This window comes from Symphalangus syndactylus, chromosome 2 (genome assembly GCF_028878055.3).
Source record: "Symphalangus syndactylus isolate Jambi chromosome 2, NHGRI_mSymSyn1-v2.1_pri, whole genome shotgun sequence".
In the NCBI taxonomy this organism is placed as follows: domain Eukaryota; kingdom Metazoa; phylum Chordata; class Mammalia; order Primates; family Hylobatidae; genus Symphalangus; species Symphalangus syndactylus.
Window position 1 is genome coordinate 60,613,245 of NC_072424.2, and position 18,554 is coordinate 60,631,798.

Sequence of the window (18,554 nt, forward strand, 5' to 3'; positions counted from 1 at the left end):
GTTCAGCCAATTAGGACCCCAATAGGAAACCAGAGGATGAGAAGAGGATGGAAAGTAAGGGGAGGATATCTATTTCCCTGGTACTTCCCTGTGAAATTCCCTTAGAATGTCTGTGTTTCATCAGTGTCACTGTTCCTCTCATAGTAGCCTGCTCTACACAACTCCCACCCCTTCCACTAACCTTGGCTCCCTCCTTCCTTCAGATTTGGTGAAGGTACAGCTTGATGCTGCTAGCTTCACATGGGGATTCACTTGTACTGCCCCTATGCACTACTCTAATCTTCATAAGTAGCCCTTTTGTAAATAAGCTCTCTTTAAATTATTGCAAATTCAGTGGAATTTGTTGAGATCCTTGCTAATGAAAGCATCCTTCTAATGATTTAATTAAGGAAACATTTCTTCACTTAACAAATGAGAAAACTAAGACTCCAAGAGATGTGGCAGTGTCTAGATTCAGTCAGTCTTAATTCTCAAAAGTACAGTTTTTCTACTATCAAAGGTTCTCAAGTGTGGGCAAATATAAGATTACTTGGGGACTTTGTTAAACATGGTGATTAGTAAGCTTCATCCTCATAAATTCTGATTACAAGATACATTACAAGTTTTAAAAATCCGTATTTTAGTGCTTCCTTCAGGAGCTCTTTTAGGGCAGGCCTGGTGGTGACAAAATCACTCAGCATTTGCTTGTCTGTAAAGTATTTTATTTCACCTTCATTTATGAAGCTTAGTTTGGCTGGATATGAAATTCTGGGTTGAAAATTCTTTTCTTTAAGAATGTTGAATATCGGCCCCCACTCTCTTCTGGCTTGTAGAGTTTCTGCCAAGAGATCAGCTGTTAGTTGATGGGCTTCCCTTTGTGGGTAACCTGACCTTTCTCTCTGGCCGCCCTTAATATTTCTTCCTTCATTTCAACTTTGGTGAATCTGACAATTATGTGTCTTGGAGTTGCTCTTCTGGAGGAGTATCTTTGTGGCATTCTCTGTATTTCCTGAATCTGAATGTTGGCCTGCCTTGCTAGATTGGGGAAGTTCTCCTGGATAATATCTTGCAGAGTGTTTTCCAACTTGGTTCCGTTCTCCCCGTCATTTTCAGGTACACCAATCAGACGTAGATTTGGTCTTTTCACATAGTCCCAAATTTCTTGGAGGCTTTGTTCGTTCCTTTTTATTCTTTTTTCTCTAAACTTCCCTTCTCGCTTCATTTCATTCATTTCATCTTCCATCACTGATACCCTTTCTTCCAGTTGATCTCATCGGCTACCGAGGCTTCTGCAATCTTCGCGTAGTTCTCGATACTTGGCTTTCAGCTCCATCAGCTCCTTTAAGCCCTTCTCTCCATTGGTTATTCTAGTTATCCATTCGTCTAATTTTTTTCAAAGTTTTTAACTTCTTTGCTATTGTTTTGAATTTCCTCTCGTAGCTCGGAGTAGTTTGATCGTCTGAAGCCTCCTTCTCTCAACTCGTCAAAGTCATTCTCCATCCAGCTTTGTTCCATTGCTGGTGAGGAACTGCGTTCCTTTGGAGGAGAGGTGCTCTGCTTTTTAGAGTTTCCAGTTTTTCTGCTCTGTTTTTTCCCCATCTTTGTGGTTTTATCTACTTTTGGTCTTTGATGATGGTGATGTACAGATGGGTTTTTGGTGTGGATGTCCTTTCTGTTTGTTAGTTTTCCTTCTACCAGACAGGACCCTCAGCTGCAGGTCTGTTGGAGTTTGCTAGAGGTCCACTCCAGACCCTGTTTGGCTGAGTGTCAGCAGCGGTGGCTGCAGAACAGCGGATTTTCGTGAGACCACAAATTCAGCTGTCTGATAGTTCCTGTGGAAGTTTTGTCTCAGAGGAGTACCTGGCTGAGTGAGGTGTCAGTCTGCCCCTACTGGGGGGTGCCTCCCAGTTAGGCTGCTCGGGGGTCAGGGACCCACTTTAAGAGGCAGTCTGTCCGTTCTCAGATCTCCAGCTGTGTGCTGGGAGAACCACTACTCTCTTCAAAGCTGTCAGACAGGGACATTTAAGTCTGCAGAGGTTCCTGCTGAATTTTTGTTTGTCTGTGCCCTGCCCCTAGAGGTGGAGCCTACAGAGGCAGGCAGGCCTCCTTGAGCTGTGGTGGGCTCCACCTAGTTTGAGCTTCCTGGCTGCTTTGTTTACCTCAGCAAGCCTGGGCAATGGCGGGCGCCCCTCCCCAGCCTCGCTGCCACCTTGCAGTTTGATCTCAGACTGCTGTGCTAGCAATCAGCGAGATTCCGTGGGCATAGGACCCTCCGAGCCAGGTGCGGGACACAATCTCCTGGTGTGCTGTTTTCCAAGCCCATTGGAAAAGCTCAGTATTAGGGTGGAAGTGACCCGATTTTCCAGGTGCCGTCTGTTACCCCTTTCTTTGACTAGGAAAGGGAACTCCCTGACCCCTTGTGCTTCCTGAGTGAGGCCATGCCTCGCCCTGCTTCGGCTCTCACACAGTGCACTGCACCAACTGTCCTGCACCCACTGTTTGGCACTCCCTAGTGAGATGAACCCGGTACCTCAAACGGAAATGCAGAAATCACTCGTCTTCTGTGCTACTCACGCTGGGAGCTGTAGACTGGAGCTGTTCCTAAAATGTGGCACATATACACCATGGAATACTATGCAGCCATAAAAAATGATGAGTTCATGTCCTTTGTAGGGACATGGATGAAACTGGAAAACATCATTCTCAGTAAACTATCGCAAGGACAAAAAACCAAACACCGCATGTTCTGACTCATAGGTGGGAATTGAACAATGAGAACTCATGGACACAGGAAGGAGAACATCACACTCCGGGGACTGTTGTGGGTTGAGGGGAGGGGGGAGGGACAGCATTAGGAGATATACCTAATGCTAAATGACGAGTTAATGGGTGCAACAAACCAACACGGCACATGGATACATATGTAACAAACCTGCACATTGTGCACATGTACCCTAAAACCTAAAGTATAATAATAAAAAAAAATCTGTATTTTAAAAATAGCCCGTTTTTCTTAAAATAATAATGTTAATAATATTAATTCTTATAACATTATTATAATAATTATGTAATCATACTAGTACAGGTCTTCCTTAACTTGCAATGGTTTGACTTACAATTTTTCAACTTTACCATGGTATGAAAATGATATACATTCTGTAGAAACTGTACCTCCAGTACCCATACAATCATTGTGTTTTATACTTTCAGTACAGTATTCAATACATTGCATAAGATATTTGACACTTTATTATAAAATAGGCTTTTTTAGATCATTTTTGACCAACTGTAGTCTAATATAAGTGTTCTGAGTATGTTTAATATAGGTTAGACTAAGCTATGATGTTCTGCGTGTTAGGTGTTTTAAACACTTTCTACTTAATATTTTCAACTTACAGTGGGTTTATTGGGACACAACCTCGCTGTAAGCTGAGGAGCATCTGTATATTATTAATTATATATTAACACATAAATCATCAATATATTAATATATTATAGCAAAATACAATTATGTTAATAAAAGTTTCTTTATAAATACCATTGCTCATTAACAATTGTTATCTTCCCTACTAGTTATCTTCATAACAATTGTAATGAAAAACGTAGTATTTTTATTCTCCTTTTACAGATGAAGAAACTAATGCATCAAGAATTTAAGTAACTTAACTAAGATTATATACTTTAGTTCAGCGGCATAGGTATCTGATTACAGAGCCCATGCTCTTGAATCCTGCACTATGCAGCGGACCTCTGGATGATTCTTGGTGAGGTGCAGCAAACTATCACTTGGTCCCCAATTTACTGCCTCAGTTTTCTCACCTTACCTCTCCACTTACTCATTAAAGGGGATGATTCTACCACGATTATGGCCCTAATTTTAAATTTATCTTCTCATGTGAAGGGCTGTGAAATGAATGATTTCACCTGTTTTTATTTCTTTACAAATTAGTTTTCATAGACATAGCTGTATCCCTTCTGAGCATTTTGGAGTTAAAAATGATAACCATAAGCAATTAAGCTAGTTTTTAAAAAATTATCTGGATTTAGTAGTTCTGCACAAATATGTGTCCAGTAGAAGATGCACAAGTGTTCTTTCAACTAATTATATACAAATAATCTCAGCTAATTTTCCTTAGTTTTTAAATATCACATTAAACATCTAGAACATTGCCTACAGGTGATAATTGCAATTTTATTATATGGTATTTTCTTAAAATTCTAGAATATCATTCTCCAATAAAACCGTGCTGCTGAAAACAATCTGTCTGCACTACCTAATACAGTAGTCACTGGCCACATATGGCTATAGAGCATGTCAAATATGGCTAGTAAAAGTGAAAAAAAAATTTTAATGCTATTTTAATTCAATTAATTTAAATGTAAATAGCCTCGTGACTGATGGCCATCTTATTGGACAGCATAGTTCAGTAAAGCACCTTAAAGAGCATTCTTTTGTCACTACTTCTTTATTTGACATATTTTAAGAATATTTTAAAACTGTGTTCTTTTTAAACTTGGAAGTTGTTAAGATATTTAAGCCGTTAAAAAGATTTTGCTCTTCTTAAGTTCCATTTTATTGCTATTTTAATTTAACCCACCCTACCAAAAATATAGTTGCATTTATGTATTTTGAATCTAATGACTTATTCCTTTTCCTCCTGTGTTATATTTTTCATGACTGCATTTTTTTCAACTTGGAACTTACCTCTCTGTAGTTGTGATGGATGTTGTCAGAGTACTTACAATGTTTAGACAGTTCCCTCATGAATGACATTTACCTGTAAGAATGCAATCCAGTGTGTCTTCTGTAAATCTTTAATCAAGTATATAACTTGTTGTGGGGTGTTAATAAACTTGTAAACATAGGAAATTTAAAGCCATCATTTCACACTGTTTTAATCCATAAAACATAGAAAAGTAGTTGTTATTTTATCCATCTGCAGCAAGATGGAGTAACTTTAACAAGCCTTGGAATAAATACATTGAATATGATACACATTTGTCAGTTGAGTCTGACATCCAACTTCATGAATATAAAAGGTCCTATTTATCATGCAGTGATAGTCACACACATTATATTTATCATGTCTATACAGGAATAAGTTATTTTCTGAAACTTTGTTATGTTATTGCATAGGAATTATCTAAAACAAAGTAATTATAATCATGTTAAGCATATAAGCAGAATGTAACTACTTCAAATTTGCCTTTAATTTTATATTAATCTATATGTTGGCCGGGATATGATTTTAATTTGTTGATTTTTTATTATGTTCTTGTAATTGTTTACATATGGAAGAAGGAAAGATTATTTCTGTGCTGCTTATAAATATCTACATTAAAAATATATTTAGAAATAGATGACTTCAATATATCAAGCTGAACAAAAAAACAAAATTAAAGCAGTTGACTTATCCAACAGATATGAAAGGAGATTTTTATTTTAAGAGACAGTGTTACTTCTACATTATCCATAAAAAGAGAATATTCAAGGAAGAGTGAGAGAGAGAGAGAGATCATTAAAAGAAATTTGGAGATCATTAAATTTTTGACTTAAATGGTGTCTCATTCCTAAAAGTTACCTCTCCTATATTTCCAGTATAATACCTGTTAAAACACATTCTTAAAGAGAAAAAGCTTACATGATGAATACTTGGACTGTCAGTCTACCTATTTACAGGAACACAAAGATCTTTTCACCGTCTGCATGGCCAATAAAAGTAGACTGAAATATCCAATCACAGGAACTCTCACAACAACTTTATAAGGTAGCTACTGATTATATCCCCATTTTACAGTGGGAAAATGAGCCCAGAGTCATATGCCCATAATTCTATAGGGAGTAAGGGGAAGAGTCAAGATTTGAACCTAGTCCTGCTCCTGCTCATTATTTCATGCTGTTAATTATAATTATATTATCACCTAATAGTCTCTGCCATGCGAGACACTAATAAGATGAGAAAGATTTGTAAACATTTAGATGCAAGGAAGTAACTGTTTCTGCATTAGAATCATGTAAAGGGACATAAAAGAATAAAAGTTGCTAATTCTATAAAAGATGGGAAAAATGTAAGACAGGTACTGTTGTTTTAGCCTTAGTGATTGACTACTGTCAGTAGCTTCTCAGCACAACCCATGTTCCCTGGCAGATGTTAACTAATCGATAATTGCATGATTGAATAAATGAACCAATTAGATGATCAATGAATTGGTCAGTCAGTGAATGAGAGACTTTACAGAAAATCATAACCAGAATGTTGAAGGAATCTTGAAGTGTTATATGGAAACTATAAATATTAGACTTGAAAGACAAATATAGCCTTCTTAGAAGTAAAAATCCTTCAAATAATTGAAGACAGTAGATTTGTTCTGTGTGGCTCCAGAGACAAAAATTAGGACAAATTAGTAGAAATTACAACCCAGCAGATTCTAACAGAAAATAAGAAAGTATTAGATAAGAGTTGTTTAATTTGAATTTTAATTTATAAAATGTAAAAAAAAAAACTTAGTGTAGTAAAAACCATTATTCAAATTAGATGTATTTTAGACTATCATTATTAACCTATTAATATATTATTGAGATTTTAAAGTAAGGATTATTTTATTTGACCAACTCAGAGATAAAACTGACCAGTTTTATGTTTTAAGCTTCATTTGCCTCTCAAGTGCTTGGCAATATATATATTTTTCACTCTTATGTTTAAGAGGGAGTTTAATAGTGGCCAAAGTTTGTTTTTTTAATTTCTTTTGAAAGCCCATCCTCCTAATAGGGCTCAATACTTAAATTGAAGCAACATTGGTAACACATAGAATTATGAATGTCTCTATCTTCAAAACACTTTCAATATATGTATGACAATTATGTATATGATTGTATTTCAATACTGTAGGTTTTGAATCTGAAGTTGTATTTAAAGTAAGGAGACTCACTTGCCACCATGTCCTCCTACTTTAAACCACGCCAAATTAAATTCTTCTATTTAGGAGTTGGTGAGAGTAAGACAATAGCTCCCTAATTACCTTCTATTTACTTACCTTATTGTGAAAGATGGTGCAGCATTATTTAATGACTTATTCAGCCATGCATAGGAAGCTTGATTTGATACGTGGAAAAGACAGAACTAAATAACTCAAGCTACTAAAAGGTGTACATGTTTCATTGTTGATCAGCCAGGGAAACCTATATATAAAGTTAATAAATCATGGTTCTAAAGCTAAACTGAAGTTGGGAAGTTTCTTTCTGAGTAAAGAACTATTACATCAGTAGTCTCAGGGATCACAAATAAAATAAGAAAAGATCTGTCTAGCTTTATGAAGATTGGAAAACTTTGAAATGAGGAACAAGCCTTTCATAGAAAATATATTCTTCTTAGGAAGGAGGCAAAATATACCAGCCCTTCCCTTACTTTCCCCCAATCAGATGAAGTCTCTCTGTGGTGAGCTGCCTAGAGCTGAGGGAGGGTTGGCCCAAGTACTTTTGTGGCCATCACCACTGGGACTGTTGTAGGTTGTCTCTGAAGCGAGCCTAGCACTGGGTTTCATCTGAGGCTCTTGGTAAGCACTGTCTGGCTACTGCCTATCTTTGCTTAAGACCCTAGGGTTCTACAGTCAGCAGGTGGTGAACCCATCCATCCTTCAGCAAAGTCGTTTCCCTAGCCCTAGGCAGGTCCGGAGATGCTGTCCGGGAGCCAGGGCCTAGAACTGGAAACCTTAGAAATCTACCTAGTGCTCTATTCTACTGCAACTGTATTGGTACCCAAGACACAAGATAAAGTTTTGCCCACATTTCCCTCTTTTTTTCATATAAGAAATGGAATCTTTCCCCACGGCCACCACTGCCCTAGGCCCACGGCAAATACTGCCAAGCTACTGCTAATGTTCACTCAAGGCCCACGGCCTCTTCAGTCAGCTTGTGGTAAATGCCGCCAGGCCTAGGACTCTCCTTTCAGGGCAGTAGATGCCCTGCTGGCCCAGGGCAGCTTCAGAAATGCCATCCAATAGCCAAGGCCTGGAATTGGGGACCCCAAGAGACTGCTTGATGCTCTACCCCACTGTGGCTGAGCTGGTATCTAAGCTTCAAGACAAAGTCCCCTTTACTCTTCCCTCTCCTTTACTCAAGCAGGAATCCCTCTCTGTAGCCACCACAGCTTGGAATATTCTGGATCATATCTGAAGCCAGCACATCTTTGAGTCTCACCCAAGGCCCAAGGTGAATAATTCCTGGCTACCCGTGCTGCTTATTTAGGATCAAAGGCTCTTTAGTCAGCAGGTGAAGAATTCTTCCAGGACCGAGTCCTTCCTCTCAAGGTAGCAGGTTCCCTCCTGGCCCAGGATATGTCTAGAAATGTCATCCAAGAGCTGGTGCCTGGAATGAGGACCTCAGGACTGTGTCCAGCACTGTATCCTACTGTGGGTGAGCTGGTAACCAAGTCATAAGACAAAGTCCGCTTTACTCTTCCCTCTCCTCTCTTCAAGTGAAAGAAGGAGTTTCTTTTGAAGCTGTGCTGCCTGGGGCTGGGGATGGGTGGTGCAAGCACTACCTTGGCTGCCCTGGCTAGCATCTCACTGGGTTGTTTGCCCCCCAAGTCCACTGGCTCTGAGCCCAACATAGCATCGAGACTTGCCCAGAAATTTCAGTGCTGGTGGCATACACTGCTCTTCAAGTTCACTGAGGACCCTAGAGGACTTTAGCCGAGGATGGCAAGGCTTACTGAAACTCAGGTTTTGACAACTGGAATGGGCATTTCCCCTCGGGTAGGTCTAAATCCTCCCACTATGGAAGCCAGCTAAGTTCTCAACGTTGCTATCTACTGTGACAATGCAGAGTCTCATAATCACTGCCCTCTTCCTCTCGCAAGCACACGGATTTTCTTTCCCTGCCACACAGCTACTGCTGCTGCCAGGGTTTTGGGAGGCGTGGCATGGGCAATTCAAGACTGTCTTTCTTACCCTCTTCAGTTCCTCTTTCAGTGATATGAAGTTAAAACCTTACTAATAAGTGGATAAAGGACATGAACATTTTTCAAAAGACAAACAAGTGGCCAAGAAACATATGAAAAAAAATGTTCAATATCTCTAATTACCAGAGAAATGAAATTAAAACCACAATATGGTACAACCTTACACCAGTCAGAATAGCTATTATTATCAACTCAAAATAGTAACAAATGTTGGCAAGGATTCAAGGAAAAAGGGACAGTTACACGTGGCTGGTATGAATGTAAATTTGTGCAACCTCTATGGAAGACAGTATGGAGATTTATAAAAAAAATTAAAAATTGAACTACCATTCAATTCAGTAATCCCAGTACTAAGTATCTACCTAAAGGAGAAGAAATCATATAAAATAGATACCTGCATTTGTGTATTTATCATAATATTATTTACAATAGCAAAGAAATGGAATCAACCTAAGTGTCCATCAACAGATTATTAGAAAAAGGTGGTGTGTGTGTGTGTGTGTGTGTAGTATAGTTCAGAAAAGGTTGCATGATAGAGCTGATTCTTAAATTGAGCAAGTTCCTATTGAATTAAGTAGAGGACATTCCAGGAAAAGTGAAATACGTTAATAAGACACAAAACAGGTTTGCATGATAAGAATCTCTACATGTTTTTGTGAGCCCACAGCACCTGGTTTAAAGTGGTGTCTGTTGATGGGAGCTCTCCAGAGAGTGGTTTTTGGAAATAGGATCACACAAGGACCATATATCCATCTCAAAAAACCTTGGACTTTATCTTGCAGGCATTACAGAACTATGAGCAACTCCTCTCTTGTAGGAAGTTATAAATTGCTTGAAATTGGTACTCAGGATTGAAGTTCTAAGTACACATTTACTGTATGACACTTGAAGCCAAGGAGATGAACAAGGTCACTCTCAGGTAAGAGTAGGAGGCTATGCTCAGATCCCTGGGGGTACTGATATTTAGATTCCACATGTCTTTACAAAGCAGTCAAGTAAGATGAGAGCAGAAAAGTGTCCATCAAATTTAGCAATTTTGAAGTTACTTGTAACCTTTGCCAAAGCAGTTTAAACATATACAATGAAAAGGGCAAGTACAAGGGGGGAAAAAATCAATGAATCAGTGTGATAGGATTCATTCTGCATGTTACCAAGTTTCAAAAGAGCAGTTGTTTTACAATGAATATATCTCATTTGTTTATATTTTAATTGATAAATGCAAATATGTCAACAAAACAGTACATAACAACAAAAGGAGCAATATTCATAAATGTCCACAGGTCCCAGACTGCCTGATGTCAAATAGCACTGTAGGATTTCCATACCTGAACACAATCATATAAAATGCATCTCATCTAGTGGCACTATCAGTGATAAGGTTCAACTGTTCTCATATTTATGGCCTAATGCTCTCTGAAAAATTAAACACAACTTTGACAAATGTAGTTTGCTGAGTGGTGTAAATTATTTAAAAAATTATTCATCTCAATATATCTAAGATATTAAGAGGCTGGCTATACCATTTACAAAACAGGAGGCAGGATTAAAGGGTGCAGGATACATTTTGTGGCATGTTTTATAAAACCTTTTCAGTTCAACCATTGTGGAAGACAGTGTGGCGATTCCTCAAGGATCTAGAACTAGAAATACCATTTGACCCAGCCATCCCATTACTGGGCATATGCCCAAAAGATTATAAATCATTCTATGATAAACATACATGCACACATATGTTTATTACGGCACTATTCACAATAGCAAAGACTTGGAACCAACCCAAATGTCCATCAATGATAGACTGGATTAAGAAAATGTGGCACATATACACCATGGAATACTATGCAGCCATAAAAAAGGATGAGTTCATGTCCTTTACAGGGATGTGGATGAAGCTGGAAACCATTATTCTTAGCAAACTATCACAAGGACAGAAAACCAAACACCGCATGTTCTCACTCATAGGTGGGAGTTGAACAATGAGAACATGGACACACGGCAGGGAACATCACACAGTGGGGCCAGTCGGGGGTTGGGGGGCTAGGGGAGGAATAGCGTTAGGAGAAATACCTAATGTAAATGACGTTGATGGGTGCAGCAAACCAACATGGCACATGTATACCTATGTAACAAAACTGCACGTTGTGCACATGTACCCTAGAACTTAAAGTATAGTTTTTTAAAAAAAGGTCAAAAAGTAAATAATAAAATAAAATAAATTGAAAAAATAAAACCTTTTTAAAAGAAAATTACAGTTTATTCCAAGTACTCTGATGATGTTTATGAAACTGGCCTTGTTTAAAACTGGCCTCCACTCACCTGAGTGGACACTGGCTAAAAGGGGGCTGTAGTGCGGCAACTGTCCACTTTCAGGTGGTGTCTGCATATCATGCAGAGCCACGTATGCAGACACCACTCATAATCCAGGCCCTAGTCTTCTCTTTGTCACCTGATCACAGGGAACTCCTCATGAGGCCATCAGTGCAGGCTGGAGGGGAAAAGGCAGGGCAGCAGGAGTGGGGACCATGGGCATTTGAACCACTTCCTCATGAAACCCACTTGTTTCCTCAGGACCTACTGGAGCCTGATCACATATTTACCACTTCCATTTGATGACGGAATGGAATGCTGCTGTGCAAGCCCAACTTTATGGTTACATAGGTCAGAAAGCACCCAGTTCATGATAGGCAGTTCAGGTCACATGGTGACTTGATGACCCATAGTCAAACATTCAGTTTCTGTCAAAGCCCAATAACAAGCCAAGAGGTGTCTGTCTTCTGCAGATAACCAGAAGGTGTCTGGTTATCTGCAGAAGATGGCAGGGCCCTGCTCCAAAATCCTAGAGACCTTTGCTGTAATTCATCCATGGGGGCCTGCCAAAGGCTCCAAATAGCATCCCTATCTGCCACTGACACTTCAAGCACCATTGGATCTGCTGGGTCATATGGCCCAAGTGGCAGAGCAGCTTGCACAGCAGCCTAGACCTGTTGCAGAGCCTTCTCCTGTTCTGGACCCCACTCAAAACTGGCAACCTTTCGGGTCACTAGATAAATGGGCTGGAGTAACACACCCAAATGAAGAATATGTTGCCTCCAAAATCCAAATAGGCCCACTAGGTGTTGTGCCTCTTTCTTGGTTGTAGTAGGGGCCAAATGCAGCAACTTATCCTTTGCCTTAGAAGGAATATCTTGACGGGCCCCTCATCACTGGACCCCTAGAAATTTTACTGAGGTAGAAGGCCCCTGAATTTTAGTCAGATTTATTTCCCATCCCCTGGCACACAAATGTCTCATTAGTAACTCCAGTGTGTTTGCTACTTCTTGCTCACTAGATCCAAGCAGCATAATGTAATCAATGTAATGGACCCATGTGGTATCTTTTAGAAGGGAAAGTGATCAAGATCTCTGCAAACAACATTCTGGCACAAAGCTGGAGAGATGATATACCCCTGAGGCAGGACAGTGAAGGTATATTGCTGGCCTTGCCAGCTGAAGGCGGATTACTTCTTGTTGGCCTTATCGACAGGAATGGAGAAAAAAGCATTTGCCAAATCAATGGTACAGCAGCTTCACTTGGAGTCACCACTTGGTTAAGCTTGTTATAATGTACTGTCATTATCCAAGATCCATCTGTCTTATGAACAGGCCAAATAGGAGAGTCGAACAGGTATGTGGTGGGAATCACCACCCCTGAGTCTCTCAAGTCCTTGATGGTGGCACTAATCTTTGCAATTGCTCCAGGGATGCAATATTGTTTTTGATTTACTATTTTTTCTAAGTAGATGTAGGTCTAAAGCTTCCATTTTGCCTTTCCCACCATAATGGCTCTCACTCTACCAGTCAGGGAGCTAGTGTGGGGATTCTACCAGCTGCTAAGTATGTCTATGCCAATTACACATTCTGGCACTGGGGAAATGACCACAGGATGAGCCCAGGGACCGACTGGACCCACTAAGTAGGACCTGAGCTAAAACTCCATTAATTACCTGACCTCTGTAAGCCCCCGGCTTTAACTGGAGGACCACAATGACATTTTGGTCCCCTGGAATGAACATCAACTTAGATCCAGTGTACAGTAATCCCCAAAAAGTCTGAACATTCCTCTTTCCCCATTGCACAGTTACTCTGGTAAAAGGTTGGAGTTCTTGTTGGGGAAGGATGGGAGAAAGATTAACATCATAATTTGTTGGTAATGTAGTGGGGTCCTTCCTTAAGTGGACCTGGCCTCCCCTTTATTCAAGGGATTCTGGGTCTGTAAACTGGTTCAAGTCCTAAATTGATTGAAGGCCATGATTCTCTATTTTTATAATTTAAATTATTCACTTGTTCACTCAACCTGGAAGTTTTTTCTACTACAAATTAAGTAAGAATGCAGTAGGCTTCCTATCATTTTCACTTCTAGGAATACTGTGATTAATTAGCCAATGCCAGAGCTCTACATGAGTCAGACTATTCTGATTGCTGCTTTGCCTCTTCTGTCCATTACGGTAGCTATGCCCACCTTGCCTTTGACAGTTGAGTGCTGCCACTTGGCCCCTGCCACCTCGGGATCCAATTATCCCCGTTGCTTTTAAATTTTCTAATTGAGTGGCTGTGGTTCCACTGTAAGATCTGGCATACAGAGAAGAGCAATCACAGAGCTCTTCAAGGATGCAGATGCTCCCTTCACAAATCTATTTCACAAAGTATTGGTGAAAGGTATGTGATCTAGACCCTTCCAGCTGGGATGAGTAGATCTAAAGTGACTAATTCACTCTAGCATCCCTATCTTCCTAAGCCTTTGGATCTCTTCCTCTACATTAAACCAAGGGAGATCAGGCATTTTCAGCTCATTCACAGTGGGCCACCTTTTTATTCCTATTTCAGCTAGCCAAGCAAATAAACTATTAGAACCTTTTTTAACTCCATGAGTTGCAACATTAAATGCAGAATCCCTGCATACTGGGCCCAAATCAATTAATTCAGCCTGATACAACTTTTCATTTCTTCCACCATTATTCCACACCCTTAATATCCATTCCCATGCCTGTTTCTGGATTTCTGCTTATATAAATTAGAAAACTCAAGCAGTTCTTTTGGGGAGTAGTGCACTGCCTTGTGGGTGACACTCTGAACCTCACCTCTTGAGGCCTGCCAGGACTTTGGTTACAGGTCTAGAAGCAAACAGGGGTGTTGCGGTAGTTCCTGAGGAGAATCAGCATTATCTTGCCTGGCAACTGCCTCAAGAGAGGCCATCACTGTTGCCTCAGGCAGTGTATGGTTAATCACCTCAGTCAAAGGTGGCAAGACTGATGGCAGTGTGGGTGGAGGAGGGAATGTTGCCACCACTTGGGGTGGGGAGGCTGTTTCCTCTGGTAAGAAAGGCCTTATCAGAGTTTACAAGCTTAGTGTCCCCAGCTTCATCAGTGTCCTCCTACATTTCCCCATTCCAAGTTGCAGGGTCCCATTCTTTTCCAATCATTGCCCTTACTTTATCAGTAGACAGGTGGTGAGGCTGAGCATACACCTTTTGTTGCAGGTCAGCCACTCGCATGATAAGAGCTTGTGTCTGATTTCCCACATTTTCAGCCCTTTGTCTACAGGAGATAAAACTCTTACTCAGGAAAATCTTAGATACGAGGCTTAGTTTGTGCTTCTGGAACCGTGAGTTAGAATCCCTGAGCTTATCATTTTCTTTCATCACTTTGTCCAGCGAACTTAGGAGCAACCAGCCAACTTCATTATATTCCTTGGTTACTCACATATGGTTGAAGGTATTATGTATAGAGTCACTAAACTTCTTGACTCTCAAGAGCAGTGAATCAGGAATATCAAGTGCATTAATTTTGCATAACTCTCTAAAAAGTTTATGCCAAGTTCTATCAGTGTTCTCCATAATATTACAAGTAGAGTCCTTAGCATTTTGGGATCTAGTCATATTTAGCACCCAACTCCAGTAACCCCAAAACCAACCAAAGAAATCTATCTGTAAATTCCTCTAGAACCACTCCTGGTACCAAATTCTGTATTAGGATTCTCTAGAGGTACAAAACCAATAGGATAGATGCATCTATGAAGGGAAGTTTATTGAGTATTCACTTATATGACCACAAGGTGAAATTCCCTAGTAGGTCATCTGTCTGCAAGCCGGAAGCCAGTCTTAGTCTCAAAACCTCAAAAGTAGGGAAACTGACAGTTCAGCCTTCAGTCTGTGGCTGAAGGCCTCATACTCCCTGGAAAATTACTGGGATAAGCCAAAGAGTCCAAAAGCTGAAGAACTTAGAGTCTGACCTTTAGTGACAGGAAGCATCCAGCACAGAAGAAAGATGAAGGCCGGAAGACTCTGCCAGTCTGCTTTCTACATTCTTCTGCCTGCTTGTATCCTAGCCATGCTGGCAGCTGATTAAATGGTGCCCACCCAGATTGAGGGTAGGCCTTCCTCTTCTAGTCCACTGACTCAAATGTTAATCTCCTTTGGCGACACCCCCAGAAACAATATTTTGTATCCTTCACACCATTAACCATCACACTGGTATTTTAAGAAACGTTGAAGATAAAGAGTAAGGAAAATGTTACCTAATCTACAGATTCGGTGAAATTCCTAACAAAACATCAATGACATTCTCCTTAGCAATAAAAAAAAGAAAAAAGTCCCCAAATTTGTATGAAGCCACAAAGACCCCAAGTAGCCAATAGAACAAACATATAGGCATCACACTACTTGGCTTCAAAATATACTGCAAACTTATAGTAACTAAAACAGCATGGCATTAGCATAAAATCAGACACATAGACAAATGGAACAGAATAGAAAACCTAGAAATAAGTCCACAAATTGATTGTCAAGTCATTTTGACAAAGACACTATTACATACTTTGGGTAAAGGACTTTCTCTTCAATAATTGGTACTTGGAAAACTGGATAATTGTATGCAGAAGAAAGAAACTAGACACCTATCTCTCACCACATACAAAAATTGAGTCAAGGCCAGATGTGGTGGCTCATGCCTGTAATCCCAACACTTTGGGAGGCCAAGGAGGGCAGATCACTTGAGGTAAGGAGTTCAAGACCAGCCTGGCCAACATTGGGAAACCCCATCTCTACTAAAAGTAGAAAAATTAGCCAGGCATGGTGGTGGGCACCTGTAATCCAAGCTACTCGGGAGGCTGAAGCAGGAGAATCACTTAAACCCAGGAGGCAGAGGTTTCAGTGAGCTGAGATCATGCCACTGCACTCCAGCCTGGGTGACAGAGTGAGACTCCATCTCAAAAAAAAAAAGATAAATAAAATAAAATATTTGAGTCAAAATGGCTTAAATATTTAAATCTAAGACATGAAACTATGAAAATACTAGAAGAAAATATTGGAAAAACACCTCAGGACATTGGTCTGGGAAAACATATTTTGGGTTAAAACCTCAAAAGCATGGGTAACAGGAGCAAAAATATAGAAATGGGATTACATCAAGCTAAAGAACTTCTGCAGAACAAAGGAAACAATGAACAGAGTGAAGAGACAACACACAGAATAGGAGAAAATATTTGCAGATTATTCATCCAGCAAGCAAATAACAGCCAAAATACTTAAGGAACTCAAACAACTCCATAGCAAAAGTCACAAGTAATTTGATTTTAAAAATCTGAAATGATTGAATAGACATCTCTCAAAAAAAAGATATCCAAATGTTCAACAGGTATGTGACAATTACTCAACATCATTAATCATAAGGGAAATGCAAATCAAAACCACCATGAAATATCATCTCACCCCAGTTAAGATAGCTACTATCAAAAAGACAAAAAACAACATATGCTGGCAAGGATGTAGAAAAATGAAAAGACAAGTAGTACACTGTGGGTTGGAATGTAAATTAGTACAGCCACTATGGAAAACAGAGTGGAGGATCCTCAAAAAAAATAAAACTAGATTTACTATATGATCTAGAAATCTCACCACTGAGTATATACCTAAAAGAAAGGAGATCGGTATATTGAAGGATATCTGCACTCCCATATTTATTGCAGCACTGTTCACAATAGCCAAGATATGTAATTGGTTGATTTCATAACTGTCTATTAAAAGATGAATGGATAAAGAAACATGGTATATATGCACAATAAATTGTTATTCAGCCATAAAAAAAAGAGTGAAATCCCATCACTGGAGGTCATTATGTTAAGTGAAAAAAGCCAGGCATGGAAAGACTAATACGGTATGTTCTTCCTCATATGCATGAGCCAAAAAATATTGATCTCACAGAGGTAGGGAGTAGAGTGATAGTTACCAGAGGCTGAGAGGGGTGGGGGGGCGGTGCGCAGGAAAGAAAATGAAGAGAGACTGGCATTTATACATATATATGGTTAGGTAGAAGAAACAAGTTCTAGTGTTTGATAGCACAGTAGGGAGATGATAGTTAAAAATAATTTATTGTATACTTCAAAATAACTGAAACATAAGATTTAGAATGTTCCCAACACAAAGAAATAAATATTTGATGTGATGGATATTCTAATTACCTTGAATTGATCATTACACATGATATACATCCATCAAAATATCACATGTACCCCATAAATATGTACAATTGTTGTGTATCAGTTACAAATTGACAAAACATTTAAAAATATGCCAGGCACAAAAAGACAAATACCATATAAACTCATTTATATGCAGAATTTAAAACAAACTCAGAAACAAAGAGTAGGAGGGCTGGGGGATGTTGGAAATGAGATGTTGGTCAAAGAGGACCAAGTTGCAGTTAGACAGGAGAAATATGTTTTTGGAAATCTATTCCACAGCACGGTGACTATAGTTAATCATAATGTATTTTATATTTCAAAATTGCTAAGAGGATAGATTTCAAATGTTCTTACCACAAAAAGTAATACATATTTGAGGTAATGGATCTATTAGTTAGCTTGATTTAATCCTTCCAGTTTGTATGCATACAATATAATTTGTCAATTTACAATTAGTTATAATCACAGTGCTTATTTTTTCTTTTCTTATTTTGATGATGAAATATCTGGTCATGAATTTACCAGACATAGGTTTGGTCTTTTCACATAGTCCCAAATTTCTTGGAGGCTTTGTTCATTTCTTTTTATTCTTTTTTCTCTAAACTTCCCTTCTCGCTTCATTTCATTCATTTCATCTTCCATCAGCGATACCCTTTCTTCCAGTTGATTGCATCGGCTACTGAGGCTTCTGCAATCTTCGCGTAGTTCTCGATACTTGGCTTTCAGCTCCATCAGCTCCTTTAAGCCCTTCTCTCCATTGGTTATTCTAGTTATCCATTCGTCTGATTTTTTTTCAAAGTTTTTAACTTCTTTGCTATTGTTTTGAATTTCCTCCTGTAGCTCGGAGTAGTTTGATCGTCTGAAGCCTTCTCTCAACTCGTCAAAGTCATTCTCCATCCAGCTTTGTTCCGTTGCTGGTGAGGAACTGCGTTTCTTTGGAGGAGGAGAGGTGCTCTGCTTTTTAGAGTTTCCAGTTTTTCTGCTCTGTTTTTTCCCCATCTTTGTGGTTTTATCTACTTTTGGTCTTTGATGATGGTGATGTACAGATGGGTTTTTGGTGTGGATGTCCCTTCTGTTTGTTAGTTTTCCTTCTACCAGACAGGACCCTCAGCTGCAGGTC

General features: G+C 39.4%; 1 protein-coding gene across 10 annotated transcripts in view; it reads left to right on the forward strand.

The window, feature by feature from the left end:
* Positions 1-18,554, forward strand: part of KHDRBS2 (KH RNA binding domain containing, signal transduction associated 2) — a 656,853-nt gene that overhangs the window by 163,739 nt on the left and 474,560 nt on the right. The window lies entirely within an intron of this gene.